General features: G+C 40.6%; 1 long non-coding RNA gene across 1 annotated transcript; it reads right to left on the reverse strand.

The window, feature by feature from the left end:
* Nucleotides 1-15,277: 15,277 nt before the first annotated feature.
* On the reverse strand, nt 15,278-20,607 carry LOC116587763. The gene is made up of 3 exons (XR_004284629.1): nt 20,529-20,607; nt 18,623-18,730; nt 15,278-15,481 (listed from the first exon to the last, which is right to left on the reverse strand). It is a non-coding gene; the product is annotated as an uncharacterized LOC116587763 (long non-coding RNA).
* Nucleotides 20,608-21,178: the final 571 nt, after the last annotated feature.

A 21,178-nucleotide genomic window follows, 5' to 3' on the forward strand; every position in this document is an offset into this window, starting at 1 on the left:
TCATCATTACCTCTATGAAGCAGGTAATCAACTAATTACATGTTTTGATACAAATATCCCTCTCTTTTAGAATTTTCATTCATTCCGCTGGGTTAGAGTATATTGTGAAGTGATCATCTCAATAAGTCATAAATGTTAAGGTATGCCACCAGCAAAACCAATTTGTAGGACCCAACATAGAAATTCAAATAGTTACTACACTGCCTCGATTGATTTTCTTGTTGTTTGCTACCTCTCCTCCATGTGAACACATCTCTTTCATTCTAAGCCTGCTTCCCCGTGCCTCATCTAGGATTATTCTACTTGAAACAGAAACGTGACTTCCACGTCAGAATCCTTAATAGAGAATTTTTGTCATAAACCATTTGTTCCTTTGATCACTGTTCTGTGTTCTTTCATGCTTCATAAACCTTCACTTCAGTTAATTTTGTTTTGTTCCTTCTGCATATTCTCAGGGCTAAGAACTCTTACCTGCCTAATCTTCCATCATGGCGCCCACCAGTTCAGCACCTGCAGAATCCCCTCTTCTTCCTTCACCCCCTTCAGCAAAGCTCTCTCTTCTGACAAATGCATTTGGTCAAATCCAAAACCAACTTAGGTTTGTTTGTTGTTTTGCATTTTAAAATAATTCCAACCTGGAATTACAGAAAGGATTTTAGTCTCCAAGTTTAAAACTGAGCATGCCAGTGATGTTACATTTGTGACGATCTAGTATCATAACAATTTCGTAAATATTCAAGATATCCTCCTATATGTCACAAGCAGAATTGTTGTCCTTGTGAACTTAGCCATAGCCCTGTGGTTTGTATTAGCCAGCAAAGTGATTAAGAAACAAGGTGTAATTCCTGTTTCTCTCCTCCAGTGATATTGGGAGCCATGAGTTTCGATGGTGCTCCCAGCGGTGGGTCCTTTGGTGATTATGATGAGCAGAGGCCCCACCAACTTGCACTGATTTGTAGCACGAGTAGATCTTTGGGATTATTTGTTGCCATAGCATAACCTATATCATCCTGACTAACACAGGGATAGTCATTTGTCCTTTCCTTTAGTGTCACTGCAGACCTCACCTCCATCATAATGTTGTATATTTCAAAGCCTTAAAGCATGTTTATCACTTATTTTCAAGGTTTTCTTTTTAGGTTATCATTTACAAGTCTCAGGTGGAAAGCCCAAGATATAGAAAGGAAAATGATTCCATCATTTCTAAAAGCAGTCATTTCGAAAGCAATCATTTCTGAAGGGAGAATTAGAACATCCATTGTCTGGCCAGTGCTCTCTCCTCTGAACCAGAAATTACAAAGAAATCCAGGCTACAATCCAGTTAGAGGGATAGTCATAGAGGCAAAGACTATTTAAGCTGGAAGAGCTTCCCTTGATCCAGACACCTTGTTTTAAGAAGATCCTGAGGCCCAGTGGGTTTAAATGAGTGTCTTGGCTGAGATCACACACCACCTAGGTAGAAGTCAGGGAATACAAAAACTCAGATCCATTTGACAGTGTTTTTCTGTAATAACATATGTACCGTGAATGAAAGCAAACTTCTTGAGGATCCTGTGAACATGTATGCATAGTCTCAGTTAGCAGATTAACATAACCTTTGAATGTATCTTTCAGATCTGAGTTATTGTTATAAAAAAAAGTTTTGTTTGGAAAAGTGGATGACCATGTGCAGAAGAACAAAATTGGACTCCTCTCTTATACCACTACAAAATTTAACTTGAAGTGGATTAAATATTTAAGTGTAAAACCTGAAATGTATAGAATTCCTAGAAGAAAACATACGAAAAATCTCCTTGACATGGGTTTTAGCAATAGTTCTTTTCGATATAAAAAGCATAAGTAATAAAGGCAAAAATAAAGAAGTGAGACTACATCAAACTAAGAAGCACAGCAAAGGAAACCATCAACAGAATGGGATCCCATCTCCAGAATAGGAGAAAATATTTGCAAACCATATATCTCATAAGGGTCTAGCATCCAAAATATATAAGAGCCTATGCAATTCAAGACCAAAAACAAATAAACAAACAAACAATCTCATTTAAAAAATAAGCAGAGGGGGGCACCTGGGTGGCTCAGTGGGTTAAAGCCTCTGCCTTCGGCTCAGGACATGATCCCAGGGTCCTGGGATCAAGCCCCGCATCGGGCTCTCTGCTCAGTGGGGAGCCTGCTTCCCTTCCTCTCTCTCTGCCTGCCTCTCTGCCTACTTGTGATCTTGGTCTGTCAGATAAATAAATAAAATCTTTTAATACATAAATAAATAAAATAAAAATAAGCAGAGGAACTGAATAGATGTTTTTCTGAAGTACATATAATGAAATGCAAATCCAAAGCACAATGACATCATCTCACATCTATGAGAATGGCTGTCATCAAAAATGGCAAGAGACAACGAGTATTGGTGGGGATGCAGAGAAAAGGGAAGCCTATGCACTGTTGATGGGAATGTAAATTGGTGGAACCACCATGAAAAACAGTATAGAGGTTCCTCAAAAACTTAAAAATAGAGCTACCATATGATCCAGCAATCCTATCTCTGTGTATACATCCAAAGGAAATGAAAACAGGTGATAATTGTATCCCCATGTTTACTGAAGCATTATTCACAGTAGCTAAGATATGGGAACAACCTAAATATCTGCCAGTGGAAGAATGGATTATGAAAACATAGAAATATATTTACATGATGGAATATTACACTACAAAAAAAAAAAAAAAAAAAAGGAAATCCTGCCATTTACAACAACATGGACTGGAACTTGAGGACTTTATGCTATGTGAAATAAGCCAGGTGGAGAAAGACATACTGCATGGTATGACAAATGTGGAATCTAAAAGAGCCAAATTTGTATAAACAGAGTATAATGATGCTTTCCATGGCCTGGGGAGTAGGTAGAGGAAGTGGGAGATGTTGGTCATTGAGTACAAACTTCCAGTTAGAAGATGAGTAAGTTCTAGAGAGCTAATGCACAGCATTGTGACTACAGATAATAATTCTGTACTACACACTTAAAAGTTGCTAAGAGAGTAGATCTTGAGTGTTTTCACCACAAAAAAGAAATGGTAATTACGTGACATGATAAAGGTGTGAGCTGACACTACTGTGATACTCATATTGCCATATCTAAGTGTATCAAATCAATGTGACATCACCTGTAAATTACAGGACATTCTATCTATCATATCTCAGTAAAGTTGGGAAGAAAAAGTTTTGCCTTTATAATAGTAAAATGACTATTAAAATGTATTATTGAAACAAATTTTTAAAAAAATAGAATTCTTCTGGAGCACTCAATCCTTGGGAATCCTTGGATTCCAACTGGGAAAGGCTGCATTGGGCTCACTCAACAATGTTACCTCAGATTCCCTCATTTTTTGGTCTATAACAGGCAGCCCAGTGTCAGGACAGAGAAAGGGTTAATGTGTATTTATAAAATAGATGCTTCTCCTTGTAACACCCAATTCAATTCTCTTTCTAGTGTATCACGCTGAAGTTAGTAACCAGTGGATGGTGACTCTGTTGACTCATCACCTGGATGACAGAGGTAATATGTGGGCACTGTACCAGCCTAAATGATTTCTTGGTACGGATCCATAGGAGACACCAAGAAAAAGGAGAGAAAAAAGGCTCTAGCATATTTTTAACAGATTAGAGGAAAAGTTGAGTGTCTTCAATGAGTATAAATACCACCTCTCAGCATACACGCACTCATTCCATCTCCACTAATTCTGGAGATTAAGTTGTCATAAGGAGGCATGTTCTCCTCCCCTGGTACAGTCACTACCCAGGATGGAACCCCCTGCCTCAAGACGAGGGAATAGATGCTATGTGTCAGATATTGTATATGGGTTGGTTCTAACATTGACTGTATCTCCACTTATAGATCAAGAAAAGTTTACACAGCTAGATGTGAGTAATTTGTCCAGGCTCCTTAGCTAGAATTTAAGAAAGGAGGACTTTGAACCCAAATCTAAGAGCAGAAAGAATGACAGAATTGTCCCACTGAACCAGGTTGCCTCTCACTGCAAAGCAGTCCCCTCTTAAGTCCCCTCAGATTGCAGCTCTTTGGGGGAACTGTCACGTGACTACAATCCCTACCAAGAAGACTTAGTCCTTGAAGATACTCGTTTGCACTTCCCTTTCATCCCTACCAGGTCAATAAGGAAAGGATAGCATAGAAGAGAATGACTGTCTCGAATCTTAAAGCGTCAGCAAACCAGAAACTCACTCCCCTGGCCCTCCTCATGTAATTCTTGTGTGGGTGAAGTTAAACTCAGTAGTTGGCCTCATGAGAGGGCAGACTTTGGCTGTTCTGGAACTATTTAAAGGTTGCTTTCTGGTTTCTGTGGTGAAGTACCTTGAAGTCCTGCTTTCAAGTAGAAGTGGGTAGGAGTTGAATTGGCACAAAAATTCAAGAGAGGTTATAGGTCTTCAGATCCACCTTTGTCAGGTAGAAGAAAAGCTTTGAGTCTTACCTTGAATTTTCTTCTGACCCTCAGTTTCCAAAATTCACTATCATTCACCCTGTACCAATCCCCAGGAGAACATCCAACACTCTAAAAAATGGTCAGCATGAATCAGAAGTGGGGGTGGGGTAAGCAGTTTCCCTACTCAGTAATTTTAACAACTGTCCTCCTCTTGAGGCTACCTTTCTGTTTCTCAACACAGATTGGAAAGGATTGGGGTCCCAGAGGGGGCGGAATCATTAGAAGTTACAAGTCATTTAAGTACACCGACCAGAGAAAACTGATATTAAAAAATAAAAGTTTTCCAAAGTGAAAGTTTAAATTTTTAAAAAATAAGCTTATAAAGAAAACAAGCCATGTTGTTTGCCCTATTATTATTAAAGGGAAGATGAAATAATAATCTGGACTCAAAACCGTTCCAACAAACATAATGTTTTCACTCTTTCTATTGTTTGATCTGCGTTACAGCAAAGAAGCACTTCACCAGCACACTCTGCTCAATCTTATTTTCCTAACACTTCCTTCTAATGGATTTCTGCACAACAAAATTATTGAGACATTTTAACACTGGCTGCCTTACATGCGGTGAGATGGAGAGACCCTTAAGGAAAAGAGCATGGACAGAAAGCGAATAGATTTAGGCTGGAAGCAGGCAAAGTAAAACAAAACAAAACAAAACAGCTAAGAAGAGATTCAGAAGCCCCAGGTCTTGAGTAGCCCATTAAAAGCCAACCTGGGAGGGCAGGAACTCAATGAGGGAGACTGGGAACAATCACAGTCACAACGTGGCCTTATCCTTCCCACCGGCCAGGCTTTCTGTGCACCTAGGTTCCTTAAACACACCATGTTTCATCTCATGATAACCCATGAATAGGTACTATTATTATACTATTACTATTTCATATATCAGGAAACTGAGGCCTGGAAGCAATGTATGCTTGCTTGTGCTCAAACAGTTAAGTAAAAAGGAAGAACTACACCCTGGTTTATCTGAACAATTATTTATATGCTCCGTTGATAACCCTAATATAACAGAAAATCCATCAGACCCTCAGGTTAAGGGATGACCATAAAGAGTCCATAAATACTTTGACATTGTACAAGAAATATTATGTGTACATTTTGGGGGCAGGGGAAGTGTCTAAAGGATGCACAGTGTGTTCAGAGGCTGTTTCCCACATCTTTTGCTGGGCCCTATGATCTTACAATGGCAGTTCATGCCTCCAAATATCCATTTTAGATTTCTAAGATCTCTTCCATCTTTAAAATACAATGGTTCTGTTATCTCAAGTGTCCTAAGGAATAGCCAAAAAGTATAGCAAACTGTCCTTCTGCCTTTTGTGAGCCCTCCCCACCTTACCTGTGCCCCCCAACTTCGCACTCCCACCCCTTATTAGGTCACCTGTTTGGATCACTCCCACAACCAAACAAAATATGTCCCATTGCCATGTGCATTCTTCATAGCCTTTCCAAACTCTGGTTATATGATGCATGGAGTATGAGTCAGGCAAGGGGGAAAGGGGGCCTCTTTTTAAAGTTTATATGTAACTGTGAGAGCATTCAAGCATGTGCTGGCATGCCAGCCCAGCTTAAAAAAAGAAAAAAAAAATGTTAACAACAATGTTTTCCTGCTCAAAAGTGGTTCAGGGACGTCAGAACCCGAGAGTGGTCTGTGTAATGGGGAAGGGGGTGCAGCTCAGGGGTCTTTGAAGGGGGGTACCATAGCCCACGACAAGTTCTCCACCTTAAATTTCTGCTATCAAAAGGTTCTCTAGCTTCATTCCCCTCTGAAGTCAAAAGCTCCAGTTTAAATTCCTTACTTGGAAGGTCATTCATTCTCTCATAGCCAAAAAGCCTGTTTGCTTTTTGTCTTCCCACTTGCTTTCAAATGAAAATATCAGACCACAGACCGTCTTGCTTTCCCAATGCAAAAATTAATTACATCGTGTCCAGAAGTGGAGGATGTTGGAGTTATTAATGTATTTGTTGAGAACACTATGCATTCCAATACCTTTTACACAAATGCGCAGATGCCTGTTTTCAGCCTGACTTGATCAGTAGTTCTGGATGGGGGCCGGGGGGTGGTTGCAAAAACCATGGTCACGTGTTGTCCACTTAAGTCCCTCCCTTTGCTCATTCAAAAGCACGTTGTCAAGTACATTTTTATTATCGTAGCCTGTCTTTATTTATTTTCAGTGTTTGTCAACATCTCCTAGAAGCTTTTAGAATAGGACTTTTTCACCTGCCAATTTCAACCATTTATGTCTATCAACCATTATTTCTACTGCCCTGGGATTCTAATAGACCTTGAAATTAACACTGTGTTTCTATGTGTCGTGTGTGCATGCTTGCTGGCAGTGGCACATCAAGTACATCAGCTGGACGACAGATTCCAAGTCATATGTGGCCTAGGTACCCACCCTTGCCATGCTAGGCAGGGGTCCAGCCACAGGCCCAGGGCGGGGGGGGGGGGCAGGTCACGTGTCTCGGCTAACTGTTGCCCTGGAAAGAAGAAATAAAGGCCCAATTGTTTGGGGGCAGGGCTCTGCAGATGTGGGGCAACAGTGAGAGCTAAAGAAAGCACTTTTAGGTAATTTTTCAGAAGTAGACTTACAGAGTATTTTTTCACCAGTTAAGGCAGAGTCGGACACATAATCTCCCCACATTTAGGGGGAGGCAGGAAATGATTAGGCATATGAACCCACGATTATCCAAGATTCTCTGTGTGTCTACTTAGAGCCCATTCAGACACGGGGGGCACACTTGGGATCCAAGGCTTTTGGGAGGGAGCGACAGGTTCATTCCCTAGCAGAAAATAAAAACAGAAATATCAGAACGCAATGTGACAGACTGAAAATTTTGAAACATAGTCCTTCACCACAGAAGTTCCCAGACGCCCTGCCTTGGGCACATTAGGGAGGTGTACTCCTTACAGGCATGGAAAAGAATAGGATGGAATGTGATAAAGTATCACAGGAGTCAGTATGTTAGAGGAACTGAACTGTGTCGATAACATGGCAGGGGCTGACGTTAGAAGCAAATGGACCTGGTTTGAGTTTGAGATCTACGCTTTGAAATTGACCTCTAGCACAGGATTTAACTATCCACACAAGGTCTGCCATACTTCCTTCTTCCACAACCCCTCATTAGGTGCCCCCCTGCACCTGTTTTCTTAGTGATCCAGACTTGAATTCCTTCTTAAATCCTCCTAACACTCAGTGTGTATGTGTTATTACTGATATCCATCTCTGTTTGCCTCATGCCACATTTCCACGTAAACAAGCAATCAGTCTGCTTCATTGGATTCCAAGCATGATAGGGGCAGGAACAATGGGTGGTTCAGTAGGTTAAGCATCTGCCTTCCCCTCAAGTCATGATTCCGGGGTCCTGGGATCGAGTCCCACATCGGGCTCCCTGCTCAGTGGGAGGCCTGCTTCTCCCTTTTCATCTCCCTCTGTGTGTCTGTGCTTGTGCATGTGCTATCTCTCAAATAAATAAATAATTTTTTTAAAAAATAGTGTGAAACAAACAGATGTTCTCTAAATATTTCTATTTTTTTCTGTAAAATGGAGATGCTTCAAGTGTTACATGCATGCGAAGACCTCGGAATAATGTCTGGAACATAGCAGACACTCAATAAACTTTAGCAGACATTAATATTCAGAACATCGGTTCATTTCCTCAAAGCCTGTCCTCAAATTAAGAAGTTAGGTGAATCACCTGAACTGTATGCAAATTGTGTATGTACATTTTTCTGGGAAGAGGATCCTTGATATTCCTCAGACTTTCAAATGGGGACTATTACTCCAGCCTCCAAAAGAAATTTAGAGTGATTGCCATAGAGACTGATAGCAAATATTAGGCTCTCTTTACCTAAGAGTCTAGGGACCACAATTTCTAATGCTCACTCAGACTGAGCTTGCTTTCATGCTCAGTTAAATCTCAGAGCTCTGAACTAAGAACCAGGACACATGGGCTCTCATCTGAGTCCTTTCGCATTGTTAGCTCTGTGATCTTGATTAATTCACCCAACCTCTTATTTTGTAAATATTTTTGCCTTAGATCACACAGAGGTAATGCACATAGGAGAAACTTTAAAAGAAAAAAAAAACTAAAGATAAGAAAATATAGAGCTACATGAAGAAGACAGGGTCTGCAAGTCAGAAGATCTCTTACTCAGAACATCCTGTTTCCTAATCTGTAAAATAAGTGAGTTAAATTAGATGACATTTAAGATTTCTTCTAACTGCTCTCTGTAATCCAAAGATTTAAAATATAAATAGTCTCTGTTCTGGGGATTTGTTTTCTATTTGAGTTTTCACTGTACTAATTTACACTCTTGCCCACATCAAGGACACTATTTTTATTGACCCATTTGCAAAACTGGGGTAGGGGTGGGAAAGTAAGAGGCTTGTTCTGCTCTTTGCTGATTTCAATTTCATATATTTAACAGTGTGTTGGGCTTCTTGGACTTGAGCTAAGTAAGGATAGTAAGAGGAACCCAAGAGTTGATGAAGCCAAAAGCACTAAAACTCCAGCTCAAAATATCTACCCATAAGGCCCAGCAGACTACCAATGGCAGATGAGTGAAGCCCTCGTTGGCATGGAAAATTCTGTGTCCTCCTTCCCCACCCCCTTCGAATCTATCTGTTTTACACACTGAGGTATGAATGTCTTTTACTACAGAGGAGATCCATCTCAGGAAATGTGAGTTCGGGAAGAGGAGAAGGAAAAAGAGCCAAGTGGAGGGTATTAACTTTCAATAATAAGACACCTGAAAAAATTTCATGAAAAAATTTCATATTCACAGAATATGACCCTGCAGGTGCACCAGAAGGGAAATGGGGCAAGAGCTCTGCAGCAAAGACTAGGTTTCTGGAAAACCACCTGGGTCAGTCAGCCCTGGAGAGCCCACCAAGGCCAGTCTCAAAGGAGAAAATGTAAGCTTCACTCTGGCTACCAGGGTTTTCCAGAGAGAATCTAGGCTAATGAATCGAGTCACCTCCAGATCACTCTCTGGAGCTCTGCTCATTGTCTGTTCATCCAACTCCTTCTTCAAAGCCCATTATTTGGAAGCACGTGGATAAACTTAATATCGTGACAGGTAATGACACACCCAAACTTCTCAACCATGAAGACAATTTTCTATATTCTGCTCTGACATGATTCTGATACCATTTCTTTGCTGACGGCCCAATTTCTCAGTGAGGAAGATTTTACTCTGGAAGATAGTTGAGCCTCGAGTGCAATGAAATAACATTGCCTATAACTCACACAGTCTAGCTGACCTGATTTCTATAAATAGATAAATTCGTCAAGGAAAAACATAGGATTGAAATCTAAAAGCGAACTCAGGAAATTATTCATTTCAGACTTTTGCCTCAGGTCAAATTAAAATTTCAATCATCCTAAAACCATGTCTGTATTTTTTAATAGAGATTCAGATTAAATAAGCTTCCGTGATAACTTCTAATATATGATCAATTCTTCTGTCACAAGAGTTCTTTTTTTTATGAATGCAGCAGAGTAGATGAGAACTGGATAAATCTTCTAGACAGTAGCAGATGTCATTTTACAAATGACAACACAGAGGATTAGAAAAAAAAATAGATGATTTTCCTGAGGCATACATTCATTCATTCACCCATTTATTCATTCACTCGACATTCACTTGGAAAATACTTATCGAATGCCTACTCAATCTAATCACAGTTCTAGGTGCTGAGATGCAGCAGTATAATAATTTGCTACAGCTACTATAACAAAATGCCACAAATCAGGTAGCCTAAACAATAAAAATGTGGTGTCTCAGAGTTCTGGAGGCCAGAAGCCTAATACCAAGGTGTCGGCAGGGTCGGTTCCTTCTGAGAGCTGCATGGGAGAAACTGTTCCATGCCTTTCTTGTAGCTTCTGATGGATTGCTGGCAATCTCTGGCATTCTTTGGTTTGTAGAAGCATCTCCTGGACCTCTGCCTTCATTTTCACATGACATTCCCCCTGTGTGCTCGTCTCCATGTCCAAATTTCCCCTTTAATAAGGGCACCCGTGATGCTGGATTAAGGCTCACCTTCAGTGTGACCTCATCTGCAACAACCCCTCTTCCAAACAAGACCACAGTCTGAGGTACCGGGGGTTAGAACCTCAACACATAAATTTTGAGGAGATGAAATCCAATCCGTAAAAAGCAAGAACACAATAAAATCTCTGCAACCAGGGAGCTAACGTTCAAATGACAGGAGACATTGTGGTGGGGGAGTGGCTGTGTATTATCAGGCAATGAAAAATGCTAAGAAGTGATAGAGCAGGGTAGGGGTACAGGGCAGTGATGGAGTTTAAGTGATGGAATTCCGATAGACTTCTCTCTGAGGAGGTGCCTTTTGAGCAGACCTAACCAAAGTGAGAGGCTGAGTCAGGGGAAATTCCAGGAGGAATCACATTCCAAGAAAGGACACTGGTGAGTACACACACTGGGAACTGGACTTCTAGCTGTTGCCTCTCACGCACCATGACCCAGGGAATGTTGATTACATCAGGAATGATGTATCCCGGTCCTTATTTCACCACTCATGTGAAATAAGTCACCACTTAGTCCTTTCCTCTACCTTTTGGAGATTCATCCAGGCCTCCCTTGGAGCCAGGTGGAAATCAAACTGGGAATCTTCCTCACGCTCCTAGAGTACATTTAGGAACAGTCACTTAATATTAGATTAGATGAGCCATTAGTCGTTATAATTTTTACCTGGCTCTAAGAGCAAGAAAGACTGCTGCCCCTGAGGGAACTCTTCCCATGATACAGCATTAAAACTTCACCACAAGGCTCATTTCCCTGGGAGCAGATCACTTGCTAGAACTGTCCTTTATGGGAGCCAAACTCTGACCTTCTAACACTTACACCTGTTAGACCTAGACCAACCCAGAAGAAAATATTATTCTTCCTCTTCCATATGATCATTCTCAAAAGTCTGCCACAAATTAGAATTTCTATTCATTTCCTCCCCCTCTTCAACAGCACATGTAACCCACAGTCTCACAGCAGTTACCTGCCTCTAGGTACTCTTTACTTAGCCCAGGTTTCTGATCAATACTGAATCAAGGAAATACAGGCTCCACATATGTTTTGAAAGGGTCCGTGTTCAGTGGGAGTACTGCTTGGCATGATATAGACATGCTTCCATTCATCCAGGCCAGGACTAAATTAGCATTGTGAGTAATCACAAGGAACTGTTGGCTTACCTCGAACATTCAACCTAAAACATTTTTTACTGCAACATTAGACTTTACATTCCTTACCTTCATATTTCATCCCAATGGTTTTGATCTGGCATTTGCATGTCTTGATATCATTTCTAATCATGACTCCATATCTGTTGCAGTGTGACAGAAAACAGAAGTCCCCAGATTATTCACTATATGACTCTGATTGAGTCATTTGATTTCCTTGAACCCCAATTCTGCTCACTGTAAAGAAAAATGGGGGGTTAGGCATGGGGAGAGGGATGTAGGAGCTAGTAATAAGTCTTCTTAAAGCATGAGAATCAAGTGTGACAAGCTAGAAGAAAGTGTTCCACAAAAGGGGACACATTATGCAAATGTCAGTTAGTAGTGGTGATAAGACTGGGTTCTCTCCTTGGTTTTGAATCATTGATTCAAAAGTTAAGCAGATCAAGGCCAAAATATCAATCCATGTGCTCTAGGTTTGTTTTCAAGCTGTTGTGAGTCTGCTTAAGGGTATTATGACCCAACCTGTGTAGCCTTAGCTTCCCTTAGCCTCCAGATCTCATGAGCCCACTGTGTGTCAATTACAATATGGTGTAATTGTTACTGTCAACAGCTTTGAATCAGATAAATCTGGCTTCAGTTCCAGCTCAGTCACTCACTAGTAATGTGACTTTGAGTAAACGACTTGCTCTTACAGATCCTCTGTTCCTTATCTGCAACAAGAGAGATAAACCACCTACCTACCTGCTAGAATTCTTTGGGGGTAAATGAAATAAGGCAAATAGGGCCTGCCATGTAGGAAGTGTTCCACGAGTTGTTCTATTTTTATGTTATTGTGAAATTTTCACTTTCCTAGCCAATCCCCTGATCCTTTTAAAGGAGCTCTATCCCAAAAGCAAGAAAATAAATTAAGCCAGCATAACATGACGTTCCTTATAAACCCATGTTCACTCCTAGTAACCACCACATTCCTTAGTTAATACTCACAAACCATTAGCTTAAGAGTCCATTCTTGCTTTGTTCTGGGACGGCCTCTAAGAAAAGCTGACCTGTTTATGGATTGCAGAATCTCTCCCTCTTTTTGAAAAATGGATTGAGATTTGCCTTATTCATTCATCTTTGGTCTCTGCAGTATCTCAGTAACTCCAGAGATGAGTCCTCAGTTCCTATTCGCTCATTCAAAAAGGGTATTTTGAGCATCTACTCTTGGCCCAGCACACCCCAGCCTTCTGAGTGGCCTGGCATCCCTTGCCCCCGTGACAGCAGCTAAAACTCATTTAACGTGACCAGGCTTAAGCTGACTTCCACTCATTTGCATAGAGTGGCAGGCCACTGCCTCCCCGCATTGTTTGTGGATGTGGCCAAGTCATTTAACGCTGAGTCACAGTTTCCTCCTGGGTAAAGAAGGATAATAACTACTGTGACTACCTCACAGGGTGAAGATAAAATGAGACAAGGTGTAAAAGAAAAGAAAAAGTCCCCAAAAAACAAAGATTCTTAAAAAAAATAATTCAAGGTAGCTATTTGTTCTTACCCGTCTAGCCTTCAGACCGCTTTCCTTGCTGCACAAGTTGAAAGCAAGCTACAAATTGAATAGTTTTATTATCTGTTATCATTACACCATCTGCCACGGCAGCCTGGTACTCACTTCCTTGTTCTTCTATTTTCAAACACAGATGAAAATGCCCTTTTGTGGTCTTTAACATTTTCAACAAGCCCCAAGTTTAGTATTTATTTGTTATTTATAAACCTTTGATAGTCTATATTAAGATGCTAGTAGGATCAGATACAGCAAAACTAGGAAAAGATGCAGAGCTCAAGAATGAAAAAGAAGAGATGGATGGGAAAGAAAACCTTGGCTAAATATAATCTGTGCAATGGAACATATACTTAGCTTCACTTTTTGGAAACAGCTAAGATCCTGGACCGGAAGGCAACACGGGAGGAGATACACTGCGCACTCTGGTTAATTACAAGAAGTGTAACAATGGACACACTTTGTCATGGTGCTAACCTCTAAGAGGGACCCCTGATAGAGTTTCCCATAAAGGACACAAAACAGTCTAACAAAAAGTGTCTTCAACAGCAATTTTACAAGACAGGAAATATGTTCTCCAAGTGGTCACTGTTCTATATGTCCTTAATAAAAGATAAAGTTGTGGTGTCACATTGTCATTCTGGGAGGATCCTTGTAGAGGATGGAAGGTAACATTGTACACCTGTGAATAAATGTTCTTTCTTATAACCTGGCTTCATGCAAAGCTGAACATTTTAAATCAACAGTCATGAATTAATGACTGTGACCAGTAGGCGATTTCCCTTATCTGTGTTTAAGCCAGCACTTGACAAGTTGGGAGGCTGCTGATATATCGAGGCTGAGGCTAAACTGGAAATCAAGAACATGGTTTTTCTGTCTTACTGACGCAATAAAGAGCTCCATGCTTTAAGTAACTAGCATGCCAGTGGCAATGATCGATTGCAAAATGCAATGTCTTCTCACCTAACAGGGGGGCTTCCCCATCATCTTCAGGGAAGTAAACTATCAAACTAACATTGCTCTTGGAAAGTAGTTGGAATGTGGTGAGGACCTCAAACAGGAACTTAAAACCAGGCAGTTCTACATCATAGAGTAAGGGCCAGCAAACTATAGTTTCTGGGCCAGATACCCTTCTACCTGTTTTTATAAATAAGATTCTAATGGAATGCAGCCACACCCATTGGCTTATGGATTTTCTATCGCTGTTTTTTCACCACAGTGTCAGAGCTGAATAGTCACAACAGAGAACACATGGTCCATGAAGCCTAAAATATTTATTATCTAGCCCACTGCAGAAAAAGCTTGTCAACCCCTGCCAGAGAGCAGAGAGAGAGAATTCAGGTTTAAAGTGGCTTGACAGCAGTGGTTATGAACCCACCATCAATTTTCACTACAAAATGGTATAATATAGTCCTTGTAAATGTTTTTATTTTAAGCATTGCAACATCATAAAGGGCTCCCTGTGATGAATTAGGTCACAATTCGCGCCAAAACAGTAACTGAATTAGTCTTCAAGTAGCGAGTTGAGTAGGGGTAAAAACAGACATGTGTCTTTTCTTTTTCACTTGAATTTTAATAATTTAATGGCACTTTTCTATAAACAATGTATTTCCCCCTGTTCTAGTGAAGAAATGAATAAACCTTGTCTTCTAAGCGGACACAGCTTAGATGGCCGCAGATCAAGCTTGCCCTGATTAGTGCCGAGAAGGAAGGGCTGAGGATGAACATTGCTGAAACTGAAGTCATTGCTTTTGGTGGATCTGATTTACAGTAATCCTGCACAGCTAGTATGTTCATGGTTTCTACAAGTATAAATTCTATAGCGAGTTTATATCAGATACTACATCAGAAAGTTACATTCCTCAGAGACACAAATTTCCTTGATGCTTTACTGATTTATTTTCAATTCAGATGAAAATAATTGTTGAGATGCTCAATGTCAAGATCTTTGGGGCCTTGATCTGCCATAGGCAGTGCCCTGAGAGATTCAAACCACATCCTAGGGGATGTTGGGGGCAGGGGGGGAACCTTGACTTAGAGCCCTTTTTTCCTATTAATGACAAGAAAGCTCAGGGATGACTGCATAGCCAACCCTGGTTAGGGCAAGGGACCTTACCGATGGCAGCCAGGCTGTCCCACTCCTGGCTTCCTTTGCGTTTTCTGTGTCTCGTTTTCCCCTTGTCCTCTTTTCCTCACCCCTTATTTTTCATTTGATTTCATCTTGTATGGTATCACTCGACAATCCACCTTAAATCTGTTCTGGAACAAGGCAGAGTGTAAGTATACAGGTGAAAAAGAACTTCCCTGTTGAACACAGTTATTTAGTATTGTCCCTCTGAATACTGAAAAAATATATACATTGCAGGAAACAATTCTTTTCTTCTGGCATGGTAGCTCTGAGGTTTTCTTTCAAGTAGAAATTTCTCAGGGGCGCCTGGGTGGCTCCGTGGGTTGAGCAGCCGACTCTTGGTTTCAGCTCCAGTGGTGAGCTCACAGAGGATGAGATTGAGCCCCTCCCATCGGGCTCCACTCTTGGTGGGGAGTCTGCTTGAGATTCTCTCCCTCTACCTTTCCCCTCACTCTCTCTCTCTCTCTCCTTCTCTCTCTAAAAATAAGTAAAATATTTTTTTAGGATGGAAAGAAGGAATTGCTCAGGATGTGCACAGGCACATGATGTTAGGGCGGTGCATCAGAGAGAGGCGTACAACCACTTTGCCATCTGTGATGGCCGGAGTGTGGGCAACCCAGTGCCATTGCGTCAGCAACAGACAGGTAGTCAATGGAAAGGGTTAACATCATCTCTTCAGTCTCTCTGGGGGAAACATGTCTTGGTCATTAGTACTTGAATAGTGCACTACAATTTTCAAAGAAGTTTACACATATGGCATCATATTCAGCCTTCACAATAACATTGTTAATTTGGTTTTGACACTTTGTTTTCAGCAGAAGGAGTGAAGACTTTGAAAGCCAAGCATAGTGAGTAGAGGAATGAACATTGAAACCCAGTGTATGAGACCATGTCCTAACTTGGAGTTAGACCTGAGATTAAGTAATAGATTTTTCATTTTCTAGAAGTCTCTTTAAGTCACTATATTAGGTTTCTAAAGTGGTTGTAACAAATTTCTGCAAACAAAATGGCTTAAGCCAGAGAAATGTATTCCCTCACAATTCTGGAGGCCAGAAGCCAAAACCAAGTGTCTGCAAGGCCACAATCCTTCCAAAGTCTCTAGGGAGAATCTGTTCCTTGCCTCCTCCAGCTTCTAGTGGCTCAGTCATTATTGTTTTGTGTGTGTGTGTGTGTGTGTGTGTGTGTGTGTGTGTGTGTGTTTTGGCTTTTGGCCACCCCCTGTCTGTTTCCTCTTCATCTTTTCCTCTGTGTGTCAATCTTATAAGAATATGTGTGGCCCATTTATGGCAAGCTCCTCCTCTCAACATTCTTAATTATATCTCTTGCCATATAAGGTAACATTCACAGGTTCTGGGGATTAGGATGTGGACATACCTTTTGGGGGGCTACCATGCAACCCTCTGAAGTCACTGAACCTTATGTCTCCCTTCCATAAAAACTAGAATATTATCACTTATCCGAAGGGTAAAGATTAAATAAGATAATTTAAATAGAACTATCCAGTATATAATAAATACTCAGTAGAAGGGGGTCACGCCTTTTTCTCATCAAGAGTGCTGCTAATACAATAACATTACTTTTGAGAAGATTTCCCTCATTTTTCTCATTGGGATAATAGCCAAATATATACTCAAATTCCCCCATTCTTTCATTTTCTCTTTAAAATCCCTTTCCCAATAAGCTGTATGCCAAAAAGCAGTACATTTTCTGAATTGTATTTTACCATGAACTATGATAATGCCTCTCTAGCATCTGCAGCGAAGGATTGGTTTTAATTTTGTAAAATAAAATCAAAATGTTGTGATGATGAAAATTGCTATAAAAGTATCCAAATACTTACTTTGATCTTATTACAGACCAATAACAATTTGCCCTTGTCCAGGACTTCATTTGAGAGATAAAAAATGTGAACATTAAAAGTGAAGCACATATCAAGTACTTTAATTTTATCAAAATTAATTTTCCAAAAGATAGTCAAATTCTCTCCTTACTGCAGAGTTACTTCATACCAACATTTAAACCTAAAAACAATACTTGTATCTTTCCTCTGCCCAAGGGCTTTGAGTGGTATTCTTTTATGACAACAAATTGGTTGATTTCTTTTTTGCTTGAGCTTTGTTTCTAACTAGGTATTTACCTTTGTTATATATAGCATTATTCTATTTTCCTTCTCCCATAACAGTCTTTGAATAAAGTATGGTTTTCTCTTGATATTTTCAGGCTGAGTTTTATCCCATTAAACCTTAGTCCTCTCAATAACAGTATATTTATTTTTTGGGTTTAAAACTTTGAGTTCTTTTGCCACCTCCTTTTCTGTGTTAACATATATAGTCTTTTAAGAACATAAATATTCTTTTTTCTTTTTTGAGAGGGAGAGAGTGAGAGTAAGCAGGGAGAAAGGGCAAAGGGAGAGGGAGAGAGAGAATCTCAAGCAGACTCCATGCTCAGTGCAGAGCCCAACATGGGGCCTGATCCCATGACCCTGAGATCGTGACCTGATCTGAAATCAAGAGTCAGATGCTTAACCCATAGAGCCACCCAGCCGTCCCCAAAAATACTGTTCTCGGTGAATATCTCTATTATTTGCTGAACAAATGAAAGAGTGATAATTACTAAGGAGCAGCTCTAATATGCAAACCCTTTCTCTGACATGCTCACTGTCCTTATTACCTACTTGGTAGCTGGTCTTGGTTTTTCTTACTGCCCTTTATTCACTCATCTTTGTTAAATATGTTCACTGCTTTGATCCAGTGCCCATTTCCATTTTCAGTAGTTCAACCTACTGATGTCCTATCATGATCCAGAAGACAAAATTCTTTCCTTTAGATACCTTCTATGTAACCAGACATTACCCACCTTCTTCTTCCAGAGTCACAGCCACAAACCAAAAGAAGACAAAAAAAAGTCCTACCCAACCTTACATGTTTTCTCTTCCCAACCTGATCCTAGAGATGCAGATCCTGAGATGACAACTTTTGTTCCCACGTCAACAATCAGAGTAGCAGGAATTGGTGAGGTTGGTGATCTTGGCAGGTCCTCCCTCATATGTGGATGCCTGCTCTGAGAAGTTATAGCATGTAGACCGATGACCATGCCAGGTTTATGCATGACTACCTCATCCCAACCAGCAGAGATTTCACTATCAAATAATTAGGATATGTATGGTTTTATTTGCTTGAGATAAGACTTCCATCATTTTTGGAATGCTTAGGAATCTCTTGGAATCTCTCAGAGCCTGGATAATGCCTCTACTTGAATATGTCTGGAATTACCCTCCAGGAGAAGAACCTCATAAAGCTTCCACACAGCTTAATTTCCTCTTGCTCATCCTCAGCTGTGTCACGTTGTCACCATCCTTATAGGGGTCCCAAGTAGTTAACCTTCAAAAAAACAAAACGAACAAACAAGAAAAGCTGTGCCCTTCTACTCCATGTCCTATGATTTGTTTCTTTATAAGGTAGGCTCTGCCTAAGGTATTCTACAGAGTACAAATATGACTCACCCCCCTTCCTCCCTTTCTTGTTACAGCCCAGAATAAGTACACAGGACCTTCCAGGTCAAGACAGTAGCATTTTATTACTATGGAGAAGTAGATGGCTTAATGACAACAAATGTGAAAAAGTTACCCCCCAGAATCTAGAAATCTCCTAGCTATATAAATCAAGAGTTCTCCTAGCTATTTTCCATGGCATATAATCACTGACTTCCCTTCTCTCTAGTATACTTAGAAACTAGGGTGAGGTTTTGTGGATTTTTCATGTGTTCTACGACTCACATTTTAATATCTGACCCTGGTGTGGAGCTTTGCAGGTTCGTCATCCTGGCATTCCTAGGGGGCCCTATTTGGGAACAGAGAATATAAATACCTATAGATTCCTTCTCTGTATTTCAGGTTATTTCACTCTGAATTTGCAGGTATGTCCCCACTCTTCCTGAGACTACCCCAGTCTTCCAGCCCTGCAAGCCCTCCTTTTTGTTTCTCCCATTACCCCAGAAAGAGAAGGGTCTTCCTTCTTAACTCCCTGAACACTCCTCCCCCAGAGAATACCTGTCTTTCCTTGAAGAGTGGTCCTATCATTCACCCTTCCAGGAAATCTGCCCTATGCAGTGCCTGCAACACCCTCAGGGGGCAGATAAGATGAGTTCTTACAACCAGTACTTGCTTCTTGCCCTGCTGTGCTCAGATACCAACCGGTGCAGTTTCTCTGATCTTGGCCCTTGTGGCTCCCATCATCTTATTAGTAGCCAGGACTAGCTACTTAATTTGCAGGGCCCACTGCAAAGTGAAATTGTAGGTCTCTTTTAAAACCTTATTAGGAATTTCAAGACTGCAGTAGGACACCATAGACCACATGCAGGGCCCTCTGACTACAGGATTCCATGCGACTACACAGGCTGCACTCCCATGAAGCCAGCCCTGCCAGGAGCATGTCTTTCTGGAATCTGGCTATACTCTTCAATCTTCTGTACTCTTCTTTGCCTTGAGGAATTACCTTTGGCTAAATTCACCATATTCATGTTCCAGATTGTCAATTTATGGTAAATGAGATTATGTTCCTCAACTAGTCCATAATCTAGCCCTACTCAGGTCAGTTTATTGGTTCTACTCACCCCCTAAATTCTCTGAGATGACCCACAGGAGTGTCCCATTCCCAGGGAAGTGACTGTTTTAAAATTAAAATTCTGTAACATAAAAAATAACTTCAGTCATTCATTAGTCACTTATTGCAAAACTATTCTGTATACAGCATGATGCTAACGATACAAAAAAAGAGGACGCCTACCCTCATGTAGTTCACAACACAGTGGGGGTAGGCACACTTAGAGAAATGGGTAGAAAACAACTAGAGCAGTGTTCTGACAGAAGGATGCATATTTAAAAAACAAAGCCAAAAAGAAGTATGAATAAGCCTAATTTCTACCAATGGGAAAAGCTGCTTAATTTATCACATCTACTCGTTGACCAAGATTTCCCTTCTCCTTCTCCTTGTTTTTTTCATCTGGCTTATTTTTTGTGTTAGTTTCTCAACACATCCTTCTCACAGTGTGGAGTACACAGAGGTGTTCCTCAAGCCCTTTCACCTTCTCCTTTCTCCTTTAAGCAAGAAATGAGTTATAATTACCACAAACATTGTTGGCCAACCCCTCAAGCACAAAAGAAACATATTATCTACTTACCCTGCCACAGGTTGCAACAGTGGCTTTGCTCTTAGTATTTCTTCATCCTCTAGATAAAATATTAGTGCTTCGGAAATGGTTGTGGAAGAAAGCTCCTTCTTAGAAAATGTTTTTATATACCATGGATCATGTTATAAATTGGCCACGTCCTTCTGCCCTAGGTATCCACAGTCAGTAAGAGGGGAGGTAAATGGCTGACACTCCAGGAAAATTCCTGAACTCCACAACCAAAAGTTTTAGACTTCAATAAAGCAACAGATATGGAATAGGAAAACCTCATCAGATCCTACTGGCAACACAGCCAGTCTGCAGACTACTTTTTAAAAAGTGTATTGCATTTTTCTTCTCCCTTGTCTAGGCCATCAATCTTCATAATCACTCCTTCTCTAGGAAGGATCTCTGACCAAGTTAAAATGACAAAAGGAATCATCTTGGTCTCCCTCTAGAGAGCTGAGAACCCAGCTGCAGGAAAGAAAATGCTTCCATCCACCACCCCATCACCACCACCACCACCCCCAACCCCACAGTCAACTTCAATCCAAATGTCAGAGTCCATAGTAGACTGACTTGGAAGATACCAGAACAAAAACATGCCAGCAAAAGGACTTTTGGGGTTTGGTTTTGGGTTTTTTGTTTTTGTTTTTGTTTTT

The sequence above is a fragment of the Mustela erminea genome, chromosome 4 (genome assembly GCF_009829155.1).
Source record: "Mustela erminea isolate mMusErm1 chromosome 4, mMusErm1.Pri, whole genome shotgun sequence".
Taxonomy (NCBI): domain Eukaryota; kingdom Metazoa; phylum Chordata; class Mammalia; order Carnivora; family Mustelidae; genus Mustela; species Mustela erminea.